Genomic DNA, 9,058 nt, shown 5'->3' on the forward strand with positions numbered 1-9,058 from the left:
GTCTCTGAAATGTACATTTTAAATTCGTGAATTATATAGTATATAAAGTATACCTCAATAAGATAAATATTAAAGATAAAAATTAAAAACAACAGCATGCCCTGCATCTTGGATGTAGATCCTGCAGCCCCATTCAAGCTGCAGGGCAAGTGTTTCCTGGAGCAGAGATGACCTGTCTCAGTGAGCTCTGCCCAACATGAAGGTCTGTGAGCAAGATAAAGCCCCACACATACATAAACCCATGTCCCAACAATAAAAGTAACATTTCATCTTCCCACAGATTCTAACCTGCCTGCTTTCTTGAAGGAAAGAAGTCTATCATGGGGACTTCCCTGGTGGTCCAGTGGCTAAGACTCTGCACTCCCAATGCAGGGGATCTGGGTTCGATCCCTGGTCAGGGAAATAGATCCCACGTGCCACAACTAAGACCCGGCACAGGCAAATTAAAAAAAAAAAAAAAAAAAAGTCTATCATGGAAGAATTCTCACCAGTGAACTGCACTTTACACACAATCACCTTTCAGCCTTCTAACAACCCTAGGAGATAGACTAGTATATACAGAATATAAAACAGCACAGATTGTCAGATATCCCAATCATAAACATTAAAATACAAAAAAGTCTGCCTCTCAGTTAAGGAAATACTTATTAGCCCCATTTTACATATATAGAAACTGAGATTTAAAGAGAAAAAATTATTTCATGAGGTTGCATAACCTGTAAGTAATAGAGCAAATAGCCATGCTGTTAGCCGTGGCACTTTACTGCCTTCCACTGCACTATAATATGCTTTTTCTAAATGTATATGTTCCCCCAACAAATAACCCCCCTCTCTTGAGAACAGTTGATATCTCAAAGGATGGTATTTGGCATTCACTCTGCCAACCCTTCTATTACAGAGAGAGCAGGTGGGTGACTCACCTCTGGGAGCCAGTCCCTTTTGCACACTTGTCTCTCTGGCTTTTAGTTGTGACAGAACTCCATCCACTGTTGTCCTGAAGAAAAGGGACACACTCTATCATTAGATGATCAGGAAATGCAAGAAATGAGGAGAGATTGGAAAATGAGGGAGCAATCCACCTTGTAAGACTTAAAAGTAAAAAGAGTTCAGCTGCCTGGGAAATAGTGAAGACAAAACACATTTGACCAGGAGAAAAAGTGTGAGACTTTGGGCAGAGGCCCTTTGCTTGCTAGGAGATAACTGTGCTGGTTTTTTGTTGTTGTTGTTTTTTTAAACATCTTTATTGGGGCATAATTGCTTTATAATGGTGTGTTAGTTTCTGCTTTACAACAAAGTGAATCAGTTATACATATACATATGTTCCCATATCTCTTCCCTCTTGCGTCTCCCTCCCTCCCACCCTCCCTATCCCACCCCTCTAGGTGGTCACAAACCACCTAGCTGATCTCTCTGTGCCATGCGGCTGCTTCCCACTAGCTATCCACCCTACGTTTGGTAGTGTAACTGTGCTGTTTTGATGCTTGCCTGTTGGGAAATGGGAGAGGGCAATTGTGTAGAAATGGGAAAGAGAGCCACAGTGTCTGGGTTTTGACAAAAACATCCCATAAAGGTGCACTTACATAAATGTCTGCTATTTGGTTAATTTCTTAAGTCTCCCCAGCCCACCACTCTAGTGGGTGATAGGAAAAAACTGAGTCACATCTTAACATTAACATCCCACCCACCTCAAAACAAAACAAACGTTTGGTGTCTGGATTGAAGTTTCTTTTGCCTTTGCAAGAAAAGGAGGTGGAATTAGTGTGAATGTAGGTGTTGTAGCTACACAGATGCTGCAGCCTTCATACCTTAAAAAAGAAAATCACCTTATTCTGCTGGTGTTAAAAAGTCTCAGAAAACTGACAGGTTTAAGAACATTAAGCCTCTTGGAATAATTTTCAGATATTTCTTAACACGGAATGCTGGGGAGGGGAAAAGGAGGGAGAGAGAGTGTGGGAGAGAGAGACAGAGGAACCACAAGACAGAAAATTCATTATCAGAGGCAGAGAAACTGCAAAGTCATCCCTGAATGTCATTTAATGCTAGATTCCACAATCCCCTGGATTACTGTGTGGTTTAGCATTTGGGCAGCCATAATACAGCTGCCCCGAGTTTAGAGCCTAAAGGAGTAAAATTTAATGACAATTACATTACATAGAATTATAAACACATGAATTAATTGATCCAGTGGCATGCCAAGGGAGCTGTTCATCCTGGGTACAGACTATATGGGGCTCATTGTAGAGAATTTAAGAATAATACAAAACTGCCAGCAATTCTAAACAATGTCATTGATAAAATTCTCCTATCCTCAAAAATCATTCATTGATGTAAGTTCTAAACTATCGCTGCAGTTCCTCTTGAGTTTTTAAAAACATCTTTATTGTGATATAATCCACCTACCATAAAATTCACCTATTTATATAATTCAATAATTTTTAGTATATTCACAGAATTGTGCAGCCATCACCACAATCTGAGTTTAGAACATTTTCATCGCTTGTTGGGTTTTAGTAATGCATATGTAAGATTCTGATTAGCACATTTTTATTACTAATTCTTTAATAGCTTTGCATACTACATGGAAGTTAATTTGGAGAATTTCCAATCATACTGTTGGCTTCTGACCCAGTGGAATTTAGCTACATGGATTCATTTTGAAAATAAGTTCATAATGATCAAGAATTGTTTTAGGTCATTGGGCAGTTTTTACCTCCAACGCTTGTAATTTACATATTCTTACTTTTAAACTGTAGATTCAAAATAAACAATGATGGATGTAAGTATGTTTCTTGTTATCTTTTTTCTGGTATGAAATTCTTAGATGAAGTTAATCAGATATGAAAATATTTGTAAACAGCAAGAATCAGACTTGAATATCTGATGAAAAAACACTAAGCTTTGAAATTGCTCCCTGAAGATCTGTGCATAGAAATTGAGGAGAAGGCTATACAACAACAAAATGTAAAGAAATGGGACATTTACATTAAAAAAAGAATAAAAGTTCAAAGAATGCCAAGAGAAAAGATTCTGTTCTTACATTGCTAGAAAAAAATCAGAAGTCAATGTTTCAATTATAAGCACTGGATACCCATTTTAAAGTAATGGATCAAAAAAATGCCAATATTTACTATTATTATGTCATTTCCTCAGATTTTTTTTTATAAGATGCAAAACTTTGGAAGTTTTTACTAAATTACAGAAAAAGTAATCTCTGGTAAAGATAACATTTTAATATAAAATTTTTAATAGAAAATTTTTGATTGTGGAGACATTTGAAAGTCTCTAGAATCATTCCTGAAGACAAAGACTTGAAGCATATTGCAATTTCTGGAATTTCTTGTTAAATCTGATTTTTATGACTCTTCCAAATTTATCCTCATGTTTAAGACTTTCCCTAACTCTTTGTGTGTCTGTTTCTTTGTGTGAAAGAAACTTTTCCAAGTTAAAATTATTAAAACATGTTGTTTGCTCTGAAGATAGATCCACAAATCTATTGAATGTGAAGATACGAAGGAGGTCCAATTTGATGAAGTCATTGACAAATTTTTCTAAGCCAGCACCCCAAAACAGAAGATGTAATGTTATTCATTTCTGTCACAGACAAATATGTAGGTATGTTTCCCTTCTTTCAAGAAATACATTAAAGTAATTGAAAAGCTTGATGCTTTTTTTCTTTATTTTATTGAAATATTTAAATTTTAATTTTTACCAGCATGCTTATACATATGAAGTTAAAGGAAAATTTTCTCCATCTGCATTTTTTTCTGGCCATGATTATTATTTATTCCCTTTTACAATATTACTGAAGCTAATTTTGTCGTGTAACATAGAAGGTGTTTAAAAGCAACAACAATAAAATGATTTGCTCTGGATGTCAGATAAGCAAGATATTTGATCACTACATTGATCATCTTTGAAAATTACTTTAAAAAAATTATTTATTTTATTTATTTATTTTTGGCTGCGTTGGGTCTTTGTTGCTGCGCACAGGCTTTGTCTAGTTGCGGTGAGCGGGGGCTACTCTTTGTTGCGGCGCGCAGGCTTCTTATTGCAGTGGCTTCTCTTGTTGTGGAGCACGGGCTCTAGGTGCACGGGCTTCAGTAGTTGCAGCATGCAGGCTCAGTAGTTGTGGCTCCCGGGCTCTAGAGCGCAGGCTCAGTAGTTGTGGCACACAGGCTTAACTGCTCCACCGCATGTGGGATCTTCCCGGACCAGGGCTCGAACCCGTGTCCCCTGCATTGGCAGGCGGATTCTTAACCACTGCGCCACCAGGGAAGCCCCTGGTTTCTTTTTTTTTTAAACCTATGCTATCATAAATAAAGATATACTAATGACTTCCTGCAAATTACTCGATTAGGACCTGGCGGGGCATGACTCACATCTGGTACTCAGATGTGTCAGATGCTAGGACAGGCAGTTTCTCATGTGTTGCTTGAATCAATCAGCCCAACTCCCTGTGGTAGGTTTTATTATTTTCATTTTACAGGTGAGGTTTAGAGAGGTTTAGCAAAGTAAACAAAGTTACATAGTAACATGTGGTTTCTAACTAGTGGATTTGAATCCAGGTCTACCTCAAATGAGAGGCATTGTGCTGCAGACGTTTACAGACTAACTGGGAATTCAGAACCCATAAATGAAGATAAAAAGATAAAATAATATAAATAATCTATGCCAAGTGCCCATAAAGACCTGACCAAGACCTTTATTGGGTCAAAAAATGGAGCCATCATTAGCGGGTCTCGCAATTGAGAAGGCTTTATGGGGAAAAGATTGAGCAGGGCCTGGAAGGGAGTATTTATATACAGAACTATAAAAGAAAGAGGAATCTGCATGAGGAAATGTGAAAAGCTGAAAAGCTGGGTCTGTTCCTTGCCTGTCAGGATTCTAAGTGCCGAATTTAATTGATTTAGAGGGACCTGCTTACAGAAGAAAGAAAGTTCACATCCTTTTACTTTACCTGTATAACTAAGGCAAAATCCTACCAACCATTTCCAGTCATCTTCAAGTTTGGGCTTGGATTTCAGAAGCTCATGCCACTATATTCAATGTAACAAATATTTCGAGCATAGTAGCCATGGATAAAGCTTTGCACTGATTTTTCTTGAAACTTTATGATTTTTAGTTATATGTATATGCATATCCACACAGATGTACACCCACACAAATATACATTTTCACACAAAAGACAGTTATGGATAAAGCATATACATACTCTTCTGCACCCTTTTTTTTTAACTTAACATATATTGTAGAGTTTCATATCAGTACATAAAGATCTGCCTTATTTCTTTTAATAGCAGCATTTTATTTCATTGTCTGAATCCTATCGTCTTTAACCCTTAGGTTGTTTGTTTTGGTTTGCCGTTACAAACAGTGCATCATATAACAACTTTAAAACTATATCCTTTGCTTATGTGTAAGTAAATCTAGGATAAATTCCTGGAAGTGGAGTTTCTGGATAAAATTGTATATGAATTTTTAATTTTTAAAAGTAGTGACAAAGTCTCCTTCATAGAGGTTGGCATTAATAGTTTTTAACTTATCTGCAACCAAATTATTTTCTTGCAGAAACAAAAGATTGATCCATTAATGCTTTGTACTGTCTGCTGGGTCCACCAAAGCAGCCTACCATGAAAGTGCATTCAATTCATTTCAGCCCATATTGCTGGAGCCTGTGCTGTGTGCAATGCATAACTTAAAACAATGAGCAAGAGAAAGGACTGAGGGGGAGAAATGGAGACATATTGCAAATACTAGAGAAGAAAAAAAATGCTTCTGCACCAAAACACCCACTTTCACACAAGTGGAAAGTACAGAGAAATCTTGAAAGAAGAGGCCTTTTGTGTTTTTTCCAAGGCCCCTCTCAAAGCCGTGAGAAATTCGGGACAGGCAAGGTTGCGGTCTTGGCTGTCCCAGTCTTCAGACAGGCAGGTGACTCCAGCAACAGAGGTCAAGCTTGGGTAAGTACACTGAGAAAATGAACACAATCAAGGTGATCAGCTAAGAAAAAGTTTGATGGCTGGCAACGGAGAGGAGAGAGAGTATTTTGGAGGAGAACCAGTGAAGAAGAAGGGCTTCTTGGGGGGCAGAGAGGAAAGCTCGTGTGGAGAAGGGCAGTTTAGGGGCCAGGAAAGGGGAAGCAGTTTATACAGGAAAAGGTAGGGGGACGGGGTTTGTTGAAAAAGGTTCATTATAATCTCTTTCCCGTCATTATCTCTCAAGTTTTGTCTGTTGAAAACCACTTCAGTAGGTCCCTACCAACCTAGACTCAAGACCTCTCTGTTTTCCTTCCATTGAGACACGGGTCAAAGCATCTGGTGTCTTGTCTTCCTCTTCTTGCCTCTTTCCTTCTCTGCACCAAATGGTTAGTGCAAACCCAGCCAGATAGTTACCTCATTTGTAAATGGGAATTCTTATCCCTGAACCCATGACCCTCCCCAACAGACAGGATACATAATGTAGCGGGAATCTATCATTTAAAAAAAAATTTTTTGTTGGAGTATAGTTGATTTATGAATCTATCATCTGAATGCAGGCTAGAGTTTGCTGAAAAAACTCTGAGCTCTTTCTACTTCCAGCTCCTTCATCATGTCCTCCAAGAAAAGATCACTTTATATATCAAAACCAAGAAGAAAATACAGATGACATGCTAGTTGGAAGCAAAAGCCCAGCAACTTTATAAAGTTATGGACTGGAAGTTTGGAAAAGATGTTAAAGGGTCACTTGGTCCCATACTTCAACACCAACAGGAATTCCTAGACCAATGATCTGTAATGACAAGAAACTCTAGTAAGTTTGGAAAAAGATCAGCTCCTGGGGTAGTTTGTTTTTTTGTGGGTTTTTTTTTTTTTTTTTTTTTTTTTTTGCGGTACGCGGGCCTCTCACTGTTGTGGCCTCTCCTGTTGCAGAGCACAGGCTCCGGACGCGCAGGCTCAGCGGCCATGGCTCACGGGACTACTCGCTCCACGGCATGTGGGATCTTCCCGGACTGGGGCACGAACCCGTGTCCCCTGCATCGGCAGGCGGACTCTCAACCACTGTGCCACCAGGGAAGCCCCTGGGCTAGTTTTATCAGTAACACTTCTCTCCTTTTTTTTTAAACTATGTGATGTCTTGTTTTTTAATATAAATTTATTTATTTAATTTTGGCTGCGTTGGGTCTTTGTTGCTGCACGTCGGCTTCCTCTAGTTGCCGTGAGCGGGGGCTACTCTTCGTTGTGGTGCGCGGGCTTCTCATTGCGGTGGCTTCTTTTGTTGCGGAGCACAGGTTCTAGAGGCGCGGGCTTCAGGAGTTGTGGCTCGTGGGCTACAGAGCGCAGGCTCAGTAGTTGTGGCGCATGGGCTTAGTTGCTCCGCGGCATATGGGATCTTCCCGGACCAGGGGTTGAACCCGTGTCTCCTGCATTGGCAGGCGAATTCTTAACCACCGCACCACCAGGAAAGTCCAACACTTCTCTTTATAGTGAGCTTAAACTTGTTTTCCTTGCACTATTCACCCACTGATCCAACTGTAATATCCATAGTTATACGAAATAAATTTAACTTCTCACTCCTCTGAATGTTTATGGTACTTATTGTCTATGTCGTTTCTCTAGGACTTATTATAATTTAAGATATTTAATATAGTAATTAATCAGTGAACACCAACTGCTGCTCTACAATGTAACAGGCACTTGCCTACATTCTGGTATTATTTCAATGAATAGGATGAATCTGGAAGAGACATATATAAGAGACATATAAACAGATAATAATAAATAATTGTTAAGTGCTATCTCTATTAAAGGTTTGAGCAAAACACTGTGGAACCACAAAGGAGGGAATAATAGAACGTATGGATGGGGTACCATGAAAAAACAACCAAGTTCATCATTAAATAAATATTTGATCTAGGTTTTGAAGGATGATTATGCATTTGGCAGGTGAAGAAATGGGGAAATAATTTTAGGAGGTGTTGGTTTCAGGGATTTCTTTGGAGCTTTTTTTTTTTTTTTTTTTTTTTTTTGGCTGCACTGCCTGGCTTGCAAGATCTTAGTTCCCTGACCAGGGATTGCATACCCTCGGAAGTGAAAGCACAAAGTCCTAACCACTGGACCGCCAGGGAGTTCCCTGTTTTGGGCTTATAGAGAGCAAATTAGAGTCTGGAGACCAAAAATTCCTTTCTCCCTGCAGTGGACAGACTTTAAGATGGTCTGCAATGATCCCTAACTCCTAGTATTGATGCATTTGTGTACCCCTTTATTGCGGGTGGGGCCTGTGACTTGCTTCTAACCAATAGAATACCGCAAAGGTGACAGCATGTCACTTCTGCTGTTATGCGAGGTATAATGCCCATCTCGATACCATGATGAAGCAAAGGCCGTGTTGCGGAGGCCTACGTAGCAAGGAACTGAGAGTGGCCTTTGGCCAGCAACCAGCCAGGAACCGAAGACAGCATCTGCTGACAGCAAGAAACTGAAGATCTCAGTCCAACAGGCCATAAGAAACTGATTTCTGCTAACGACCATCTGAGTTTGAAACAGATCCTTGCCCAGTCAAACCTTGAGATGAGACCAAAGCCAGGCCAATACCTTGATTTCGGCCTCATGGGACACTGAAATAAAGAGTCCTGACCCACAGAAGCTGTGAGATAATAAATGTGTGTTGTTTTAAGCTGCTAAATTTCTGATAATACTGTTATGCTGCAATAGATAAGAGATAACCTTATGCATTTTCTCTTGCTGTTCCTTTTTTTCCTCTTCATTATCTTCTTTGTTTTAAAGTATCTCCTTTCTTCACTCTCTTCTCTCTTTTTTTAGAGAACTAAGCTGACTTTTCTGCCAGTCTTAGTCCGGAATGCTCTCTCTCTTCTTTAAATACAGCAAGTAATAACTTTAGCATGCCTCTTTGTCTAGGATTGAATGAAAAATGGAATTGTGTGGGAACACTTGGATTTGTGGAGTCAGAGAGACTTGGGTTTGAATCCTGACCTCTCTACTTAACAGCTACATGAATTGAGGCATATTATTTAACCTCTCTGAGATTCACTTACAGTAAAATGGGTATAAAAATAATGAAC

This window comes from Physeter macrocephalus, chromosome 20 (genome assembly GCF_002837175.3).
Source record: "Physeter macrocephalus isolate SW-GA chromosome 20, ASM283717v5, whole genome shotgun sequence".
Lineage (NCBI taxonomy): Eukaryota > Metazoa > Chordata > Mammalia > Artiodactyla > Physeteridae > Physeter > Physeter macrocephalus.